Genomic DNA, 21,727 nt, shown 5'->3' on the forward strand with positions numbered 1-21,727 from the left:
AGCCATCTGGGCGCCCGTCTGGCAATTACATAAGTAGCAAATAAAATAGTAGGTGGGTAAGAAGCTAGGGCTTTTTACTCAGGGCTTTTATTTGTTTGGAAAGGATCAACCAAAGGAAATGTTTTGTTCATTTTTGATTGATACCTAGAATAGAGGAGACATCTACGTAGCATTTTTGAATGATCTAATGGCACCACAATCAGAGTTTGACCCTGTGGTTTTAGGAAAAACTTTTAAATGGCAGAAGTGAAGTTTAAGAAAGAGTTTCTGCTAAAAGACCACAAAACATTATCCTTTATTGATCAGGATTTGCTAGTGGGTGTGCATAAATGTTAAATGTTTACAGAAGCAAACAAAGCCAACACTTAAGAGCTCCTGAGGGCTCTTGAAGGCCACTGTCATGCAGCGTCCTCTTTTGGAGACAGCAGGCCTGCTGAGTAAGCACACAAGAACTCGAGGAACTCAACATGTACCCAAACAAAATGACTGCTAAGCAAGGGCTTGCAGGTCAGGAGGCAATCTCAAGCTGCATGCGTGGCCGCAGCAATGTAAATTAGCCCCTGCCTGGAGCCTGGGAAAAATCAGGTCAGGACCAGGAGTCACCATGAGGCTGGTCTGAAAGGTGCATAATGAACTTGCCCTTTTCTTGGGAGAAAGCATCTTTCTATTAGTGTTTTCTTGAGGTGTGCAATATAGGTGGGTTTCCCTGGAGTGTCTGATCATATCTTAGCAAGGCAAGGAAGGTAGAAAGGAAAAAAGGATGCTGAGTGGATGCTGGGGCCTAGGTAGAGTTGTTACATAAAGTTTAGTACCAAAGATTTGGACAGAACCTAAGTACCTACTAAGTGGTCTAAGAGTATGCATTCTAGAGATAGATCATTTCAATTTGAACGCTACTTGGTAGCTGTGCAACTTTGGGCAAGTTACTTAATTTTTCTGAGCTTCAGTTGCCTCAACTGTAAAACATAGACAATAATAGTATAGGCCTCACAGAGCTATGATGAAGGTAAATATAAAGCAAATTAGTATTAGTATCTTGTTTAAGACAGGGCCTTCACACACAGTAAGCACTATGTCAGTGTTTACATCTGAACTCCTACATCTGATATGGAGTTCCAGTTACTACTGCTGCCCACAGACCCACCACAAATCTAGTGACATAAGCAACCACCCTTTTATTGTGCTCACAAATTCCATGATCAAGACCCAGTGGTCATGGCTTGCCTTTGCTCCACAGTGCTGATCAGTGAGGAAGACTCAAGATGCTAGGAGGGATTCCGGTGATTGGAGCTTCTGCACTGCCATGTCTGGGGCCAGGCTTGAAGCACCTACTTGTGTCTTGGTCATAACCCAGCTTTGTACATCCTGATAGCTGGGTTCTGAGATGGAGTGTCCCAAGAGCATGTGAAGACAGCTAGCAAGAAGCCATGTAGCCTTTTGTGACCTAGCCCCAGACATCACAGAGAGTCACTCCCACCACAATGTGGGGTTACAGAATTAAGGGGAGCTGACATAGACTTCACCTCTCCATGGTATATGATGGGACAGGAGAACCTCAACTGCCCCATCAACTCTGGTAGTCCCAAGTGCATTGCTCGAGTGGGCAGAACTCACCTGGGACTCTTCCAGAGGAGCAGAAACCCTGGGTTGACTTTTGTCATTCCCACTGGGTGGGCTTGACTGATGGAATCTAAGAATCAGTGCCCCTTTTCATAACAATTGTGGTGCAGGACTCTGAAGTGATTTGCGAGGCCAAAAAGCTGGGATCAGAACCTTGTTCTCCCTTTCCTGCCTTCCAGCACAGTGGCTGATATATCCCATTACCTGAATTTGGTGCTGAGTTGCTATTCTTACCCCACTGAGGTTGCCTGTGCTCCATTGTTTTAATTACAGGCTGTTATTTCATTTGAAAAATCAGCGATAGGATTAAGGGTACTGTCATTTTAAAAGCTAGACTCCTGGCCTGAAAACTCGTCAGTGAATCAGAGGACAAATGTTCCCATTGTGCTGGTTAAAAATAGGAGCTATGGAAAAAGTGACAGAATGAGATGAATGCCATTAAAGTGTAATTACATTTACTGTAAATGTGAGCCTTGGGAAGAGCCTGTTCCAGGCAGAGAAGCTTTACCCGATCCTGTGACTTGGAAAACCCAAGGCCTCTGCTCACAACTGCTTTTATGTTTTGAATTTTTATAGTGTATATTGTTATGGATTGTACTGTCCGTTACCCTTGTTAGGGGTATCAGAAAGAACTATGTTACTCCAAAAGAAAGTAAGAACCATACAGTTCATCTTGAGTCTTAGAATGTAGGTTTTCCATTGTTCTCATAAGGCAATGCTTCTATCAATCTATATACTTATGTGTTTCTATAGATCTATCTATCTCCTGCCTCAGCAGCCAAGTATAGTAATGCGAAAGGCAGGGATTCATTGTTTGCTCATGGAAATAGCTCTTGTTTTTCTGATTTTAAAACAATGCATTCTTGCCATATAAAAATATTAAAAATATACAAAGAAAGTAAGTGAGCCTAAATACACATAGATAAGGCACTGTTAACATTTTGATGAACATCCTTTCACGTGACAGTGTTTTTATGGATTTAGAGATAGCTCTAGCATTTTTGTTGATGTTGTTAAAGCTTAGCAATATATTCTGAACATATTTTAATGATAATACAGCATTACATTTGAAAACTGGTGGCTAACTGGTATTCCATAGCATCAGTATACCATAACTTATTTATTTAATGAAGACACCTAGGTGTCTTAATGAGCCAAGTATTATTTTGGCCATAGCTAAAAAATATTTCTTCACATAATTGAAAGACAAATGATTTCAATTTTGTGTGAGTATATAATATGTACGTATATAAAAATAAATTATAAATAAAATGTATTAAAATATATATTTTAGAATAAGAGGCCCAACTCTAATTTTGCTTCCAAAATGGTCATCCAGTTGGGATTTATTTTTTAAAGCTTGGTTGGAGAAGTAGAGGAATAAAGGGCTGGAGAAAATACAGACTAAAAGGCAGGACTGGGTTCTCTTTCTTAGTCTCCTTCCCCAGCATCCTTTCTCCATAGGAGGAGGAATAAGGGAAACCAGGGTGGCTTTAGGCATTACATTTCCAGGAATGTTGGCAGAAGCTAGAAGCAATATTGGGATAATACCTCAAAACTTGGAACCCAGCTTAGCTTTAAAGGGAACGATAAACAGGATGATGTTATGAGGTAGCTCAGGTAATAGGGTTTCCACTTCCCTCGGAAGCTGCCCTTCTCCATAGTGAGATCATGCCCATTGGAGCCTTCTTGTCCTTCATTTCTCCCTACAATGATATAACATTAATGCCAGTACTGACTCTCTGTGGTGGTGAGCAGCACTCGGTGCTTCTAGCCTAAAACCCCTCGAGAATAGGTACTGACCAACTCATCTAAATGTCCCCTGCACTCACATGGTCCCTGCCACATAGCTGGCACTCAGAGGGCTTTTGCTGGAACAAAGGGAAATGCACCTAGGGTAATTATGTGGATTTTGGGGGGGGTCTGCAATGGAGATTAATCACCACTAGGTGTCATAATGAGTCAAGCAAAATTTGGGCTCTTAGCTAAAAATTGTGCTTTCACTGTGTTCATTTTTATGCATGCGTGCATTCACTTTTCCAGCAACCATGTGTTGAGTGTCTGCTGCATGCCAGGCACTGTGCTGGGTATCCAAAATCATGCTCTCACTGAGCTTCTGGACCTGGTTGGCAAGAAAACCACAGCAGGTGTGAAGACGGGGGCAAAAGCCCTATGAAGACATACAGGACAAACACCTGATTATGGTTGAGTGAAATGAGTGGCTTCTGAGAGAGGTGCCTTTGAAAATGAGTCTTGAAGGATAAGGTCAGGTAAGAAGTTTGATTCATTATTTCAAAAACACTTTCTCTTGGGGAAGTCAGGGCAGAAGAGTGACCTAAAAGCTGGTTCAGGTTTTATTCTTGTTGAGGGCTGAGCTTTTAAACCTGTTTTTGACAGAGGTTTTGACAGAGATCGCTTCTAGTTTCTTTTTTCCTGTCTGGATGTATGTTGCAGTTCAAAGTTTAGACTTTTAAGTTTTCATACTATCAGTAAGACTACCTTGAAGTTCCCTTTATTGGGCCCTGGCTCAGGTTAGAACCTGGTGGTCAGTGCTGGGCTAGGCCAGAATCCTGGTCAGGGGCCAATACCAGGTAACCTGCAGTGGGATTTACCCAGGGGCCTGGTCCTGCTGGAGATCAACACTGTGATGGATGCAGAGGGTGCTTGGTAACACTGAGGGCCTGAGGCTTGGGCCTGAACCCCAAAGCAGTCAGGTTCACTCCTGGGGAGACAGATCCCATGGGTCTCCTCAGACCCACCTTCCTCCAGGTGGATCTCAAGCCTCCTGAGGCAGCGCCTTCTCAGCGGCCCACATGTCTGTGATGGGGTATAGCTCAGTCTACTGGCGAGACCCATCTACCTTAACTAGGTGGAGGCTGAGCCCTTTGCAATGGAGGGAGCCTGCTTTTGTTCCATGCCCTGCAACTCCACACAGGGTTCCTGCAGGCAGAGCCTTTGACCAGAGCCCTGACAGCTCCAAAGCTAGACGATTCCCAACAAGATGGTCACCAGGCTCTGTGTGAACCTTCTCAGTAACAGGGAACTTGCCAAGACAGCCCATTCTAGCCAATACACATGGTTCTTTTTTTAAAATTGTGGTAAGATATACATAACATAAAATTTACTATTTAAAAAAATGTTTATTTATTTTGAGAGGGAGTGAGGGGCAGAAATAGGAGGAGAGAGAGAGAATCTTGAGCAGGCTCCATGCTGTCAGCACAAGGCTGACTTGGGGCTTGAACTCACAAACCATGAGATCATGACCTGAGCCAAAGTCAAGAGTCAGACACTTAACCGACTGAGCCACCCAGGCACCCCTAAAATATACTATTTTTTAAGTGCACAGTTTAGTGGCATTAAGTACATTCTCATTGTTGTGCAAGCATCCCCACCATCCATCTCCAGAACTTTTTTGTTTTCCCAAATTAGAACTCTGTGTCCATTAACCACTACCTCCCCCAGCCCCTCCACGTAGCTCCTGGTAACCACCATTCTGCTTCGTGTCTCTATGCGTTTGACTCTTCTAGTACCCCGTGTAAGTAGAATCCTACAGAGTTTTGTTCTTTTGTGCCTGGCTTATTTCACTTAGCGTAATGTCCTCAAGGTTCATCCATGTTGTAGCATGTGACAGGATTTCCTTACTTTTTAAGATTGAATAATATTTCACTGTACATATAGACCACATTTTCTGTATCCAGTCATTTGTCAATAGGTACTTGGGTTGCTTTCATGTTTGGCTGCTGGGAATAATGCTGTCACGAACATTATCTGTTTGGGTCTCTGTTTTCAATTCTTTTGGATAGATACCCAGAAGTAGAATTGCTGGATTACATTGTAATGTCTAATTTTCTGAAGAAATGCCATACCATTTTCCACAATGGTTGTACCATTTTACATCTCCATCAGCAAGAAACAAGGATTACATTTTCTTCATATCTTCACCAACACTTGTCATATTCAGTTTTACACATGGTTCTTTTAATTGAGCCAAGATCCAATTCCCTCCAACTTCTCCTACTATTGTTCCAGGTTGTGAACTACCTGGGCTAAATCTGGTCTTCATTCTACAAGAAAGCCATTTGTGTGTTACTGGAAAGTGCTCCAGATGGTCTGTGTTCCTGGAAGGTCCCTCAGGACTGGGGACAGATAGCCCAATGTAATCTGATCCTCACAGAGTGATAGAGCAGGGACCACAGCTTCCTTTGTCCTGGGCACTTTGCTTATGTTTCTGCAAGGCTTGCATTTGTTTTGCCAATAGTCTGGCACGTGCTGGTTTATATGGAGCTGTATCAATTAAGATATCCAGGCTTTTTGAACAGGAGCTGTTGTTAGACCAGGTAACTCCCAACTCACCTCATACGATTTGATTCCTTTTACTTTATTAAGCAGTATTTGACGTGTACAGAAGTATATTTGACGTGTACAGAAGTATTCATGTAAATTATGAGGCATAGTGACTAAATGCTCATGAACTTGCCATCAATATAAGAACTAGAATATTACTAATATATTTGAAACTACCATGTGCTTCTCCCTAGTCCTATATCCATCTCGCTCCTAGAGGTAACCACTCCTCTGGATATTTTTTTCATTATTTTGCTCATTAAAATTTTTTTTAAAAATTTTTATTCATTTTTAAGAGAGGGGGAGGGGTAGAGAGAGATGGAGACACAGAATCTGAAGCAGGCTCCAGGCTCTGGGGTGTCAGCACAGAGCCCAATGCGGGGCTCGAACCCACAAACCACAGGATCATGACCTGAGCCAAAGTTGGACACTTGACTGAGCCACCCAGGTGCCTCTATTTTGCTCATTTATTTATTTATTTATTTATTTAAAATTTTTTTCAACATTTATTTATTTTTGGACAGAGAGAGACAGAGCATGAACGGGGGAGGGGCAGAGAGAGAGGGAGACACAGAATCGGAAACAGGCTCCAGGCTCTGAGCCATCAGCCCAGAGCCTGATGCGGGGCTCGAACTCCCGGACCGCGAGATCGTGACCTGGCTGAAGTCGGACGCTTAACCAACTGCGCCACCCAGGCGCCCCACTATTTTGCTCATTTAAAAATAGCTTCCTCTATGTCTATATGTATAGCTAAATTACATGTCAGTCATTTTATTGTTTTTTTTAAAATTTTTATTTTATTTTTTTCAATATATGAAATTTATTGTCAAATTGGTTTCCATACAACACCCAGTGCTCATCCCAAAAGGTGCCCTCCTCAATACCCATCACCCACCCTCCCCTCCCTCCCACCCCCCATCAACCCTCAGTTTGTTCTCAGTTTTTAACAGTCTCTTATGCTTTGGCTCTCTCCCACTCTAACCTCTTTGGTTTTTAAGCTTTATAAGTATGTTGTCTTTTGCAGCTTCTTTACCCACTCAACTTTATGTTTCTAAGGTTCAGCCATGTAATTGTGTGTGGCTAGAATTCACTCATTTTTACTGCAATGTCCTATTCCTTTGTATGTTTCTACCACATTTTGCTTACTTATCCTTTTTTATAGATGAGCATGTGGGTTATTTCTAGTTTGGGGCTGTTGCAAACAGTGCTGCAGCTCGATACTCATTTATTGCTTCTGAACTCCAAATCAAGCTTCTCTGCCCTGCTTTGTGATGCTGGAGCCGGACCCTGTAAACATTTTGTTGTTGTTGTTATATTTGTCACTAGGAGGTTCTGGAAAGACATTGCAGAAGGAAAGCGCTTCTCCTCTTGCTTGGTTGCAGGTGTTTCCCCTTTCTGGCTCCTATGGCATGGTTGCCAGTGGTATGTGTGACACGCAGGGGCTTTCACCTTCCACTGAGATTTGCTAATACCCTGGAGAGGCTCCCTGATCACCAGTCTGGGCCCTGGGTACAGACCAGAGGTGGCTCAGAAAACCCCATGAACACCCTCTCCCTGAGGTCTGAGTCTCAGCCAAGTTGGCTGAGACTTCCTTGGAGCTCCCCCTTAGCCCTACAGTATTTCTTAGAGCTCTTTTATCTCCTCTCAGTAGTGAATCTCTTGTTACTACTTAGTACACTTCTATGTTACATTTTTTCCTGTTCAAATTACTGGTGTGATTTCGGCCTCCTGTATGCACCCTGACTGGTGCAGTTCATACCTAGGTCCTTTGGTGCCCTGTTGATTAGGCAGGACTGAGGAACTGAAACTGCAGCTGGAGGTGGTGGCTGCGGTGGCCCCAGTGTACATGGTGTCAGACTGGCTCGTCTCACTGTCTCTGTGCCCTTGGAGCTGGTGGCTGGCACATCAGGCTGGCTTTGAGCTCCAAAGTTCTCAAGAGATACATTTTTACTGTTTTTTTTTTTTAAAGCCTCGGTCATTATTGCAAAATGATCCCCCCAAAAGTGATCATTTTTGAATTTTGAACTTTTAAAAATAGCTTCATCTGTAGCTAATATCTGAGAGTCACAGCTCACTGGATTTTGATCAATTGGTTGAATTCAGGAAGCATCGGCAAGGGTGGCCCTGTCATGCTCAGGTTCCATCATCTTTTGAATGCTGCTCTACTCAGTCTCACTGCCTGACACAGTAAGGAGAAGAGAGGACTCCAAAACAAACTTTTCTTATAGGAAGTCCAGGGAGATGATGTTCTAGACAGAAATTTCCTCTCACTTTGCTTAGAGTAGTGGAACTCTGATGTTACCAGCTGCTCTTGAAATCTTTTTTCATCCAGAATTTTTGTTCCTTGTCAGCTTAAGTACCTGAGCAGCTTACATGGAGTCCAAAATCCGTTAAAAATTATCTCTAGCACCAGGCTTTGAGGTCTGACAGACCTGAATTTGTATCCCAGCTCTGTCATTTACACCTGAACTGGTTGCTTTGCCCTCTGAGCTCTCATTTGCCCAGAGCAGGGATAATAACAGGGCAGACTTTCTAGATAAGGGTGAGCATACAAGACAATGAATGTAAAATGCTTGCAGGGCCTGGTGTCTGACTTAAGCACTGGTTTGACTACAGAGGTGTTGGGGGTGGGGGTGGGTGGGTAGGTGTTGAGTACCCAGTGTCCAGCATCCAGGAACAGAATTTGACTGGTTGGGAAATCATGCTTATAGGTATATTTCTGTTAATGAATTCTTTTTACATTAACATTTTCATTGAAAAAGAAAAGAAGAAAGAAGAACTTCTTAACCTAGGCGCGTGTCCAGATTTGTTAAAAGTGGACAGTAAGGTCATTTTATTGTTCACTCTACTTTTCCATATGTTTTGAAAATAATATTTTGAAATAATAGAGTACAAATTATCTGCCTCAAACAAAAGAAAAATTCATCTGAAATTTGCTAGTCTTTTTCATTTTTTTCATGATAAATTCAGTGAAAACTGAATTTAATGCCTTTGCTTCTTAAAAAAAGCTGTGTATTAAAATGCCATTTTACATAATTATTTCCATAAATCTGTTCTTCTGCATATAGGTTTGGGTAAATTCTGGAATAACATTCATACACACACAAAATTTTTAAGTTATTTTTAGGTGGTGGGCTCTGGGGTGATTGCAACTTTCTATTTTTTTTTTCCTATTTTTTGAATAGTTTTACAGAAATAAGGTTAAATTTAGTAAACACACACAGAGATAGAAATAAAAAAGGCTTTTCCTTGTGGAGGCCAAGGCAGCTGGAACAGCCAAGTCTGAGAGGCCTTGGGACCCACAGTCAAGGGAGTCTAGGATAGGCATGATTTGGACGTGGCCATGGGGAGCAGGGACAGTGGGCGTTGGCTTGTAGAGCCTCAGGATCACTGAGTCTTAGGATCGCTCACCAGGGGGTTCCCTGCACCAGTTCTGAACTGCATTTTCTGCACTCACAGCCCAGACCCCAGGCAGAACTGTCATGCAGGGTGGCCAGTGAAGGTGGGCTCCACCAGCACACTACCCTCCTCACTGGGATGTTTCCTCTTATAGCCACTCATCTTGTGGAAGAAGGGGGCAGTGAAGAGCTTCACAGAAACTTGGGATACACCAGAAGTAGGGGGCAGCATCGTGAGAGGTTCTGCTTGCATCCTTTCCTGGCAGTTCTTGATACCCCATGGCTTTTTTCACACATATTGCCCTTAACTTGGTGGTCACCTATAAATGGAATGTATTTAACAACACTGCACTTATACACTGCCTAACCATCTAAGAGCACCTACATTTAACACAGCATCCCTACAACCCTGTAAGTATACCCCATTTTGCAAGAAAGGGAATTAAATTTCAGAAAGATTAAGCATTCCATGGAGTTAAGCAGAAGCAAGTCTAGAGCATAAATTACTTGACTCAAACAAATGGCAAAATGTTTCTCATGTTGAATTTAATCCTTTAATTTTTTTCTTTGCTCTGTTCCCTTTCTTGGAATATTCCTCTCCCATTTGTCCACTAACTTCTGCCTGCTCAGAGCCCACATCTTTTAGGCCAGTTTCTTCTCTCCCATCCCTCATGGGTTTAGGAATCTGAGGAACCTACTTGTGAATCTGGGTCCTACCCTTTAACTGTGTGGGTTGCCTGACTTCTCCAAGCTTCCATCTCCCCTGATGGAAAATGGGGATGATAAGTCTACCCTGGAGGGGGTTATGCTCAATAGAGTGGTCAACGGGTGGGCTGTCCAGCCCCTACTGACCAGAGCCTGCTTTGAGGTTTGGGGAGGCAACATCAGCCCAACCCTGTCCCTGCACAGAGCAGGTGGAGAGAACTAAACCACAGGTGTGGACACCAGGAGGACCTGGGACTCATCATCCATAGCTGTACTGCTCACATCTTCTTCTGGCACATGGCGTTGAAATCTCTTTGTCATTGTCTCCCAAGCAGGTAATAAATACCTAGAAATGAGGAGCTCTGCCTTTCCCTTCTCTGCTTCCTTGGGGCTTGGGAACATGATTTCACATAGTAGGGTGTGGTTGTCAAGCACTAGGTGTTGTTTGTTTCTTATCCTGTCTTCTAAGCTCACAAATAAGCAGTAGACTCTAAGAATCCTTAGTGTTGAACTTAGAACCAAGGCGATGGTAAAACCTAGTCAGGAGTCAAAGGGCCTTTCTTCCCTTATGCTGTTGGAGCAGAACAAAGCTTTGTCCTGTGCACTCCACTGGCCTTAGTATCACTGTCAAAGTGCTGACAGTTCTTCCAGCACCAGCTGGTCTGCTGATTCCCCTTTACCATGGCAACATTTCGGTGGCCATCGCTGGCATGGGAGGACTTTATTTCTCCTGACTGCCATTATGAACTCTAAGCCTTGTTACCTCTGCATGTGGAGTGAAGCAGGTGGCCCACCCCTGTGTGTCACACCCCTGCACCCCAAGGAGGAGGACCCAGGCTGAGGCTCACACTATAAGGATTGGGGTCTTATTTAGACAGTAATACAGGCTCATGAGTTTGGAGGATGCTCCCCTCAGCTCTACAGAGGCTCCTGGAAGACAGAAACCCTTGATGGGCTGGGAAAGGTGGTCCAGGGCAGGCAGTTAGGAGATACTGAGCTGTAGGGTCCACCTGCCTCTCTGGGCCAGTAGGGACTCTATGGGCAGTCCAGGGCTGCCCCACCAGGCAAAGGGAGGGTCTGGCTGAAGCGGAGAGCAGTTAAGCTGCTCTCTCTGTTGGACTAGCTGGCTAGGAAAAGGGTGAGAAGGGTTAGGGAAGGAACCTTTCACCCCACAGCCAGGAAGCTCTGATCACACCGTGTCCTGTATGGGAAGACACAGATAATAGATGTGAGAGCCAGTGAGTGCTCACAGCCCAGGCTCTCCAGATCCATGAGTTCCTGGACTTGCAGTACCCTGGAACTGCAGACCACTGTGGAAATCAATAGAGCAATCTAACCTCTAATGCTTGAGGACAGAGGTTCAGAAAGGGGTAGTGACTTGTCCAAGGTCACCCAAGGTTATAACACCAGAAATCAAGTCTCCTTGACTTCCTATCCACTCCCCTTCCTACTGCCCACCTCACCCCACCCTGCCTTTCTCACCCACCCTCCTCATGCTCTGTTGTCTCTGTGGGTACTAAGCTCAGAGCTCAGTACTTTTCAGCATGGGAGCAGATGGCTGCAAAGAGCAGGCAGTAGGTGTGGGGGCTGAGGCCTGAAGTGCTAGGGCCAGGCGGCAACTGAGTAGACGGGGAGATGGCCATCCTGTGGGCAGCAGCCCACTGCTGTTTCCCAGTGGTCCTCAGAGCCACAGACTCTCTGTCGGGACCCAGGAAGGCATTTTGTGCAAACTCTCTCTTGACATGGTAAAAAGCCATCAATTCCTAGAGCTTAGAGTATCCATGGTGGTTGCCCTAGGCAACCACAGGAACAGATATGCTCATCCAAACCAGAGCCTTCCTTCATTTGAGAAAACTGCTTATCTCTGGCTTAGACTGTCTGCCAGGTTTCCATGTGCCCACTGAAGCCTATCTAGATGCTTCTCAAAATCAACACACTCCAAACCCAGCCTCCCAGCCTCCTTTCTCTTCCTTTCCCAGGAGATGCCACATCCTCCCCATGACCCAAGAGGTTTGAGCCACCCCACCTGCCTCTGATTTCAGAGATCTCACTCCATAGTCTCTCACGTTTGCTTGGTTCCTCTACATCCTGACACCTACAAATTCATTCAGATCCATATCCTTCTTTTCTGGTTGACTTCAATTTCCCTAACTGCCTTCCTGCTTCCAGTTTTGTCTCCTTGCAATCAATTTTCCACAGGCCACAGAGTTGAGTGTTTTAACATACAAACCCAACTGCGTTGCTCTCCGGCCTTCCACACCTTTTGGCACTGGGGTCCAGGAGCTCCTCTCTGGAAAACAGCACTGCCTCTGCAGCCCAGCCCATCTGACCACGGCATCATGTACTGTGTGTGTCATACTGCTCTGTCATTGCCCATTTGTTCTGTGTCCCTTCCCAATAGGGAGAGCCTGGCCCTTCTCATCCTTGTGCCAGGCATGGGGAGGTTGCTCAACACCCAGAGGAGTGACAGAGCTACCATGAGGACCTGGGGTAAGGCCTGGCCTTGGGGGCTGTTGCAGTAGAAGGCCAAGCATTGTCTACTGTGTCCCACAGGCTTCTTTGTTGTTTGATGTGGGTAGCATGTCTCCCTCAGAGTCTTCCCTGACAGAGCAGGCTGTCTGGCCACTGTTTCAAGCACACATTTTTTTTTCCTCTTGGGCACATAGAAGGAAGGAGAGAGGAAAAAAGGAAGCAAGAAAAAGAAAGGGTCAAATGATTGAAAGAAGGAAGGAAACAGACATTGCTGTGCCCTAGCTTTCCAGTTTCCTTAATATTTCCTCTAGTCAGAAGATTTCAGGCCACATAGGGCTTCATACGCCCCGGGCACTTTTGCCTTTGTGGGCTCCTTCCTCTATAAAAGAAATATTAAAAATTATATTTATGACTGCATTGTATAAAGATGAATATAATCCAGACTGGATTCATCATCTTATATCCATTGTACTAATTTTTCCTTCTGACTTTAAAATAAATTAAAACATTTACATGAGCTCCTCACAGGATTGAAGGCCTCAGGCACCATGCTTCCTGTGCTGATGAATGTGTCATTGCCATGTTGGTCTTGGCATGGGGTAGTGTCTGAGTACCCTCAGCCTCTTCACTGAGGGGGTTCACTCTCCCTGGAAGGGGAAGGCAGGCAGGAGCCCTCACACAGTTTTGAATATAGAGTCAGAGAAAGTTAGGTGGGATGTGTGCACTTAAATGCTGTAAATGCAGAAGCATGGAAAGAAGCAGACTCCATGAGACCAGCTAGCAGCTTGTCCACTGTGTGTTCACACTCCTGGCTTCTGCTGGTCACCCAGGTCTCTCTCTACTCTTCCCCAGGCAGGTCACCCACACCCAAACTGCAAACACTGTGCATCCTCTCCTGCTGTCGCTCTCACAAGCACTTTGTGCCGGGCCATCAATCACTGCGGAACTCAAACCATGTAGATCCAAGCACAAGATAGAAAGGAACTAATGGTGGAAGATGCTTCAAATACCTTTTGAAAATAAAGCAGGGAGGAAAGAAACAAGATTATAATGAAGGGGACATACACATACTGGAGTTGATTAGTTCTTATGAGTCCCTTGACTAAAATTGTAGTTTCAAGTCAGTAAATTCTGGGAGAGTCTCCTGAACTGAGCATTGGACTTGTTAAAAAGGCTTCATAGAGAAGGAATTCCTTTTGGAAAGGGATGTTTTGGATGAATGGAGAGAGGATGTAAACTTCATGAACTCCAGAGCTATAGCCGTAGTCATGCAGCATTCAGACTCTTCTCTCTGCAAAGGGGATAGTCCTGTCATCATCCTTCCACTCAAATCTCTACTGAGCACACGTAGTATGTTCACGAGGTGGGCTGTGTCCCTGGTAAATCCGGACGGCCCGAAAGTCAGAATTCCCATGAGTTCTGGTCCTCTGCTTTGTCAATAGTTAAGCAATGTGATTCTGGCACCATTATCCCCCATTTTCAGTTTAGAGAATGACTAACATTAGTATTTAAAAAAATACTGGAGTGATAACAGAAGGAAAAAAATATACTAGGGCAAATCCCCAATTATGTTATTTTTTGGTTTGGATAAATAGTAATAAGTCCCAAAACTGGCAACCTTTCACCTGGAAACTAAGTTTGGCAAATCCAAAGGACTGGTTCTCCAGTGAGAAGGATGGAACCTAATACTGCCTCCATATTTATTTTTGGAACATTTCCAAGGGATTAGGATGACTTTTATTATATCTTCTGCTATCTGAAGCCCCTTTGCATGGAATCCTTTCTCTGGAGGCTCCAGTTTGATAGGCATTTTGGGGACCCTCTCCCTCTTGAGGTGCCTATATCCTGACACTGCACAGCCCAGACCTTGGGTCCCAGCCCAGAGTTAGGCCGCCCTTCTCTAGTAGTTATGTGAAAAGCCTACATGATCCTTGGGTTGGCCTAATTAATCACATAAGCTGTTGTTGAAACCAGGGGTTGTTTCACCCAGCCCATTAAAAGAACTACTCAAGTGACATTTGCCCTGGAACAAAGTGACTCTTAATAGACCAAACTGAGAATCTGATGGCCCTGAGTTTGGTGTTTGGCTTGCCACCGAAGAGTGGCCAACATTGCATGTCCTCATAGACAATTGCAGATGATGACACCACCTCATGGTCATGGATCAGGGCCTTCTCGACTGTGAAGCCAACAGACACCATGTCCAGTTGGGAGGGAATTGAAATGAACTATTAGCAGCACCCCAACCAAAAAGCTTAGGACCTGACCAGAAATGAAAAGATCACAGGTGAGGAAATCACACACTTTCTGTAACCCTCATTCCAAAGTCAGCAAATTGACCAAGCTGTGGATGAGACTGCTTTTTTTCTTTGTTTTGTATTAATATATGTGTTTGAAGAATACAATCTTCAAGATGCATTAAAAATTCCACCCTGATTTCTGTACAAACTTTGAAACACATCTCATTGTAGCTGAGCTGGCTCTAACAACTAGATCAAGGGGTGCTTGTTCCTGTTGAAGTTTTATCAACATGAGATTAAATCTGATTTGTTCCCACTTACTCATTTGTATAAATGTTCTCTGCTGTCTGAGGACAAAGTAACCTGTATCTACTGCTATAGTCATCTAACGTTTTCAAGGGCAAGAGGCCAGGGCCATTGAAAGCAGCTTATTTATGAATATTGCCATCTGGACTTACTTAGATAAAATCATTAAAAAAAATTTTTTTTAATGTTTGTTTATATTTGAGAGAGAGAGACAAAGTATGAGTGGGAGAGGGGCAGAGAGAGACAGAGGGAGATGCAGAATCTGAAACAGGCTCTAGGCTCTGAGCTGTCAGCACAGAGCCTGACACAGGGCTTGAACTCACGAACAGTGAGATCATGACCTGAGCTGAAGTCGGACCTTAACCGACTGAGCCACCCAGGTGCCCCCCGATAAAATCATTTTCTAATGTAGGAGTTATTTGCCTTCAAAAATTGAAATCATTTATAAATTCTTCACTTGCTTCTGTGATTTTCTGGGTTAGGTCACATGGCCACCAGAGCATAGGGTAGTCCTGTCCACCCAAATTGGATTAATTGAATCGAGAATGGAGAAGAGATGGCGTATCACTGGAAAATCAGGATTTTATTACCTGAAGAAGGTGGAGGGGATGCTGGTCAGGCCAAATCAATAGAAGCCCACTGGAGTTGGCAAGAGGCAGAGCAGGATTCACTGCCTGTGCCTTACTGTTAAGCCCATCTTCCAGTAGGTAGATACTGTTATGCCAGACTCTGAGGACACAGGCTTTGCTCCTTGCTCATTTGTTCATCGAGAACTGACTCTGGACAAGATCCTGGCTAAATACTGCTGTGGATACAAAATAAACAGCATGTGGTCCTGGTTCTTAAAGATCTGGGTTCTTTGTATGGCTCATACTTCTATTCATATCATGAGCCATGAGCCAAGGGTGAAATGATGCCCTTCCTCTTGCTGGGATCCCCCCATTTCCCCTTTCTAGCAAAGAGGGATAAAGAAACCTGTTCACTATACAAAAGGCTTCAGATGTTCACTGAGGTAATAAATCATCCTTAGGGCTCATGTGGAAAGAGAGTCAGTGGCAGTGTACTCTGTGGTCACTATGAGCGGGACTGGGCAGAGGGTGGCAGCACAAAGAACATACTGGGTCATCCAGCGTCATGTTCTCTGTATCCGGAGCTGTACCCGCCCCACCTCAGTGGGGACCAGCCATGACCACAGACTGGGGTCAGACAGTGGGTGAGTATTTGCTAGGCCACAACTAGGATTTTCCTGACTCTTTGAGTTTTTAGTTCCCTTCGTGCCAAGCATGTTTTGGATTTCAAAAAAAGGCATTTGTTTTTCTTCCAGTGAACTTACTCATGCTCTTTGAACTTCAAGATGGAAAAATCAAAGTCACAATCCATAAGTTTCCCGGGAGCTCCTGACCTACTTTTGGGGAACCCAGTTCTTATTGGAAGTGCCAACAAGGGAACTGCTTCCAAAGGTTTCACACAGCATGCTGTCAGAAGTATGCTGGAAGCCAGGTGCTCTGGGGGCCCCTCTGAAAAGCAGTGCATGAAAAGTCATGTCCAGCTGTACTGTTTGCCAGGTTATGCCTGCACAGTGTCCAGACCAACATTGGAGGTCTCATGTGGGACCGACCTACCAGGTCACTCTTCTCCCAGCCCTGTTCTCATACTTCTCCACACCTGACCTGCACCTATAATGCAGCCCTTAGCTCTTTTACCTTGAGTCCAGGGACACTCCTCATAAGGAAATGGGATTCAGTGTCCAATTCATTTTGCTCTTCTCTCGGAGCCCAGTCCTAGCAACAGGGCTCCTAACTTTCTCCTGTTAAGTCCCCACCTTGCTGCCAAGTGGGTAACTGAGTCTTTGTGCTTGAACCCCTGCCTGGATAATCTATCTGTTCCCCCAGACTTTCCTGGCCCTTCCCTTGCCTATGCCTCCTGCCCCAGGTCCCAGGAACTGGAGGCCCACTCCATTACCTCTGCATTTGGGGCCTTGTCTTTCACCCCAATGACACATTGAGGTTCTGACACAGTATATTCTTACAGCTTCTTCCTAAGATCCAAGGCCAGAGTTTGCTGGCCAAGGTCAAAGCCTGACCTCCTTTCTGCATATTATACCTTTTTTTTTTTTATTTTTTTTTATTAAAAAAATTTTTTTTTTCAACGTTTATTTTTGGGACAGAGAGAGACAGAGCATGAGCGGGGGAGGGGCAGAGAGAGAGGGAGACACAGAATCGGAAACAGGCTCCAGGCTCTGAGCCATCAGCCCAGAGCCTGACGCGGGGCTCGAACTCACGGACCGCGAGATCATGACCTGGCTGAAGTCGGACGCTTAACCGACTGCGCCACCCAGGCACCCCGTGCATATTATACCTTTAATGTACTTTGTAGTCCCTGATGTTTCTCTCCTGGAGAGAAAAATTAATTTTCACATTTTGTGATTTCCTTTGATAGAATTCAGTGTTCATCAGGCACGCGCATGCACACACACACACACACACACACACACACACAATTTGTGATGGAGCCAGGAAGCCAACTGACCAGAAAGGTTCATACTTGCTCAGGATTCACACCTGCCACCACCCATGGCCCACTGGCCCATAGATGGGAACTTGTCCCATTTCATGTTCAGAGGGGGTTAAATTGTTGCCCTGAGTAGAGAACATTCTCCCTTCCAGAAACTTCTGGGCACTGGGTTTCTGTCTATGAAATAGAGCTAGCCAGGACTGGTGTTGATGGGGGTTTGTACCCATTCTTACATACACTTACCTCGTGGGGTCCCTGTGAATATTAAAAGAAATAACTCAAGTGGGGGCATCAAGCCTAGAGCTTGGCACATCATATGTGCTCAGGTAATGTTGAATATTGCTATTATTATCCTTAAGGTAAATACCCACTTCCCTGAGGGGACTTGGGTGAGACTCAGATTGCCACTCCCACAAAGCTGACACTCCACGTGTGCTATCTCTGTGGGCTGTACTTTGAAGGCAAGACTTCCATCCATGGGACATTCCTGGTCTTTTCAGTCCTCACTTTCTGGCTTATTCCATGGCTGTGGGGACTGCCAGGGGCAGCAGCCAGCCTGGATTGCAGGGAGTCTTCCCATTCTGACTGTGTCATGGTACATAACTCTCAATGTCCAGGGAGCTGGTAGGCCGAACAGCCCTGGAGCTGGAGAAACCCAGTTCAAATCCCAGACCCACCCCTTCCAGCAGGGATAACTTGGAGGAATGGCTTCATCTTCCAAGTTCCATTCCCCCATCTTTAAAGGGTGATAACAGCACTAGTCTTATTGATTGCTGAGGTAAAGAAATTGTAAAGAAATGACTGGCAACATGGGCAGTGCTGAATTCCAACTCCACAACTGATGGCTGTTGCTTCTGTGTTATTCAGGGGCTTTGCCTTACACATGCTTGTAATTGTTGTCACCTGCAAGATCTCTGTAAAGCTCCTTGTGAGGAGAAAACAAAGGGAAGTCCTGGAGAGAAACCAATATCAGGAAGAAAGTCATGGAATTATCTTTGGAGGGTTTTCCATAGCCCTGTCCCACCTTGAGCTCTCAGGAGTCTTTCTGCATCTGTGTGAGCAAGCACACTAGCTTCCCCACCCAGGGGACTCACCACACTCTTCTTTCTGCTCACTGTCCTGCTCATGTCCACTCTTGGCTGCCTTATTTTTTCCTCACTGCCCTTGTCCAGTAGGGCTGGTGGCTCCTTGAGATCAGGGTGCCTTTCAAACAAAACATCCCATATGTGGTCTCTGATTTGATCTGCTCTATGTGTGATGACCCGCATAACTTCACTTATGCATGGTGCGGGCGAATGGAGCTGAGAGGGAAGACGCCTTGGTTGTTGGCTGAAAGCCACATAGCTCAGGTTTGCGTGCAGGGACCCCTCCCAGTCCCTGACTGGCCTCCTGCCCCAGTTAGTCATTGTCATCATCATCATCAACATCATCATCATCTGTTGATAGAACATATCATTCATCACTCAAACTGGGACAGTTTTAAATGTGAAAGCAGATGCTGTTGATAATTACTCCAGGACAACAGAAAGGTACAACTGAGACTGTCACTCCATTTATTGAACAAATACTATTTGAAAGACTCTGTGCTAAGCACTTTGCCTTCCTTATGTTGAATCTGTCCAGTGTTTTGTTAGGCAATTCTATCTGTTGCCATTGTAGGGATCAGAATACTGAGACCTGAGAGGGGAAATGACCTAGGCCAATGTTGTATCACCTGTAAGTGGCAGAACCAGGCTATGTGCAGCCAGAGCCTGGGCCTGTGACCACCTACTGACCTACCTTCTGCTCACTTAGTCTTTCACTCAGGTGTATCAAATGTGTGGAGTAGCCACATTACACAGACACTTGGCTGGGTATAGGGGCTACGTGGGTAATGGAGAAATCTGGGATCCCTTGACAGGCTGGGAGTCAGACAGCTCTCGGTATCCTTTGTTTATCTAGCTCTATATGGACCTCCAGAGCTAATTCACAAATGCCGTTGTGATGTGAGAAGTACTCTGGTCTTGGGCTGCAGGATGTGACTGTGGCGTGGCAGCCTTCCTGCCTCCTTGGGTTCCGTCTGGGTGCCATCCATCTCCAGCTCAGTTCTGGGGCTGGGGAGTGGGAGGTCCTTGTCAACATTGTCATCCAGGGGAGCTGGAAATAGTTCAGGCGTTTCTCATTCTTGTCCAAAGCAGGGATCAACACAGTTGACACAGTGGCCCCCTGTGGGCGCTGAGTGTATGTTAACACTGACTGGCAGCAGGGGCAGCTGTCTCTGCCTGGACCACCATGTGGTAAAGCTGCAGCAACTCCATGCACTTATCAGAACAAAAGCCTCCTGGCAACCCCACAGTTCTGCAGCCTGTCTGCTTTTCCTCTGGACAGCCTGCTCCCAGCTCCTCTCAGTTTGCAGCTCTCCTCTCCACTAGTAACCAGGCAACCAGGGGAGCATGCGTCCCAGGGCAACCACTGTAGGGGCTGTGAGCTCTATAGTTAGTGGTTATGAACACCCTACCTTTTCTGGAAATGCACCTACCCAAAGTGCCCACGTAAGAGTGGACAAGCGGGAAAGAAGGCACAAAGAAATAGCACAGATTTAGAAAAGGGGTGGTGTATCAGTTTTCTTCGCATTTATATTCCTAAGTAATTGAAAGCCATCCAGCAGGATCAGTATCACTCTGTCTCCCTCTTCCTGGCACAAGTTTTTAATTACTCTTCATGGGAACTTTCTAAGAAGGGTACACTATTTTAATTATCATAAAGACCTTTTGTAAACAAAGAAATAATCCAGAATATCACGTGCTTTACTGTTTTGTGTTACCAATCAATTGTGGGTTGTCTGAGCAGTGGTGCTGAGCTATCTATGGGCCGGACAGTAGAAAACTCTACATCAGACATGTCTCATTGATACACAGCATTGAAATACACCACATAATTTTTACCTATGCTACTCCTTCCTAATTACATGATGATGTTTTATTATTATTTTCATCACCAGTACTATTAGCTAACACATATACACCACTGACTCCTATTCCTTTGCATTTATTAACATATTGAATGCTCCCAACGCCTCTGTGAAGTAGGCCTTTAGTGTGGATAACAATAGCTGCTTTAAGAAAGAGATACAAAAATGAAGTGGCTCTACCCAGCTTGAAGATTATCTCTCCCTCTTGTGACACCATGCATTCCAAATTGGAAGGCAACATGGTCAGGCTAATGGCTCCTCTACCATTGTCTCCATGTGCCTTCTAAAGTTGCTCTGATCACTGCTACTTGAGCCATCAGAAGCAGAGAACAAGGGTGAAGAGGCAGACACCTGCTCTTCTAAGGCCCAACTTGGAAATAGCACAAGTCATTTCCACTTACTCAGTGGGAGATGAACTCACATGGCCACGCTGCAGGGGAGGCTGGGAAATGTGGTAGAATCCACCAGCACCTGCCACTCCACAATTCTGCTGTTATAGCAAAGGGAGAGTAGCCAAGGATTTCCACCACAGAGAACTGCTATCTTGTTGACGTTTTACAGAAGAGGAAACTGAGGGGCAGAACAATGAAGAAACCCTCCTGAGAGCACAATCAGTATGGAGCTGGGATTCATACTTGGGTTGTCTGTCTTTTATTCCATACTTTTAATTATTATGCTACATTAGATTTATAATACAGTATTAGTTTTAAAAGTACAGGTCTTCAAATTTAACTCCTCACTATATTCTTCTACCCTAAGGCATCAAAGCCACTCATTTGTCAGGAAGGTACCTTGAGATATCTGACATTGAATTGGAGAACTATGTATCACCCATACTCTTGAGTCCAGAGCAAGAGCCAGGATGTGGCATCCAGAGCCTTAAGGTGCCTATAGGGAGCAGATAGACAAGGGTCTCCTGAGAGACTGGCAGGTGGGCAAGACTTGCTTCTCTAGAGCTGGGAGGGAGCCTGCTGCTCAAGGCTTTGTAGGGAACATCCCTTCCTTCTCCCTCAACTCTGGCCAGCAGCACTCCTTCCTGTTGCTTTAAGTAAGTGACTTCATTGCCGCAGCAGAAACTGCTGAGGGGCACAGAGGAACCCACAGCAGCCCAAAGCTGCATGATTAACAAATCCTTCAGCAAGGCAGGGGTCTGGAGGCAATGCTCTCCTAGGCAGAAT

The 21,727-nt window shown here is 45.1% G+C and overlaps 1 long non-coding RNA gene across 1 annotated transcript in view; it reads left to right on the forward strand.

Annotated features, from left to right (window-relative positions):
- The first annotated feature begins 3,669 nt into the window (after positions 1-3,669).
- LOC121016419 (uncharacterized) overlaps positions 3,670-21,727 on the forward strand; it is a 168,502-nt gene continuing 150,444 nt past the window's right edge. The window contains exon 1 of the long non-coding RNA XR_005784266.1: positions 3,670-3,890. This is a non-coding gene — a long non-coding RNA (uncharacterized LOC121016419). The remainder of the gene's footprint in view (positions 3,891-21,727) is intronic.

The sequence above is a fragment of the Herpailurus yagouaroundi genome, unplaced genomic scaffold, assembly GCF_014898765.1.
Source record: "Herpailurus yagouaroundi ecotype Mexico unplaced genomic scaffold, PumYag 210, whole genome shotgun sequence".
NCBI lineage: Eukaryota > Metazoa > Chordata > Mammalia > Carnivora > Felidae > Herpailurus > Herpailurus yagouaroundi.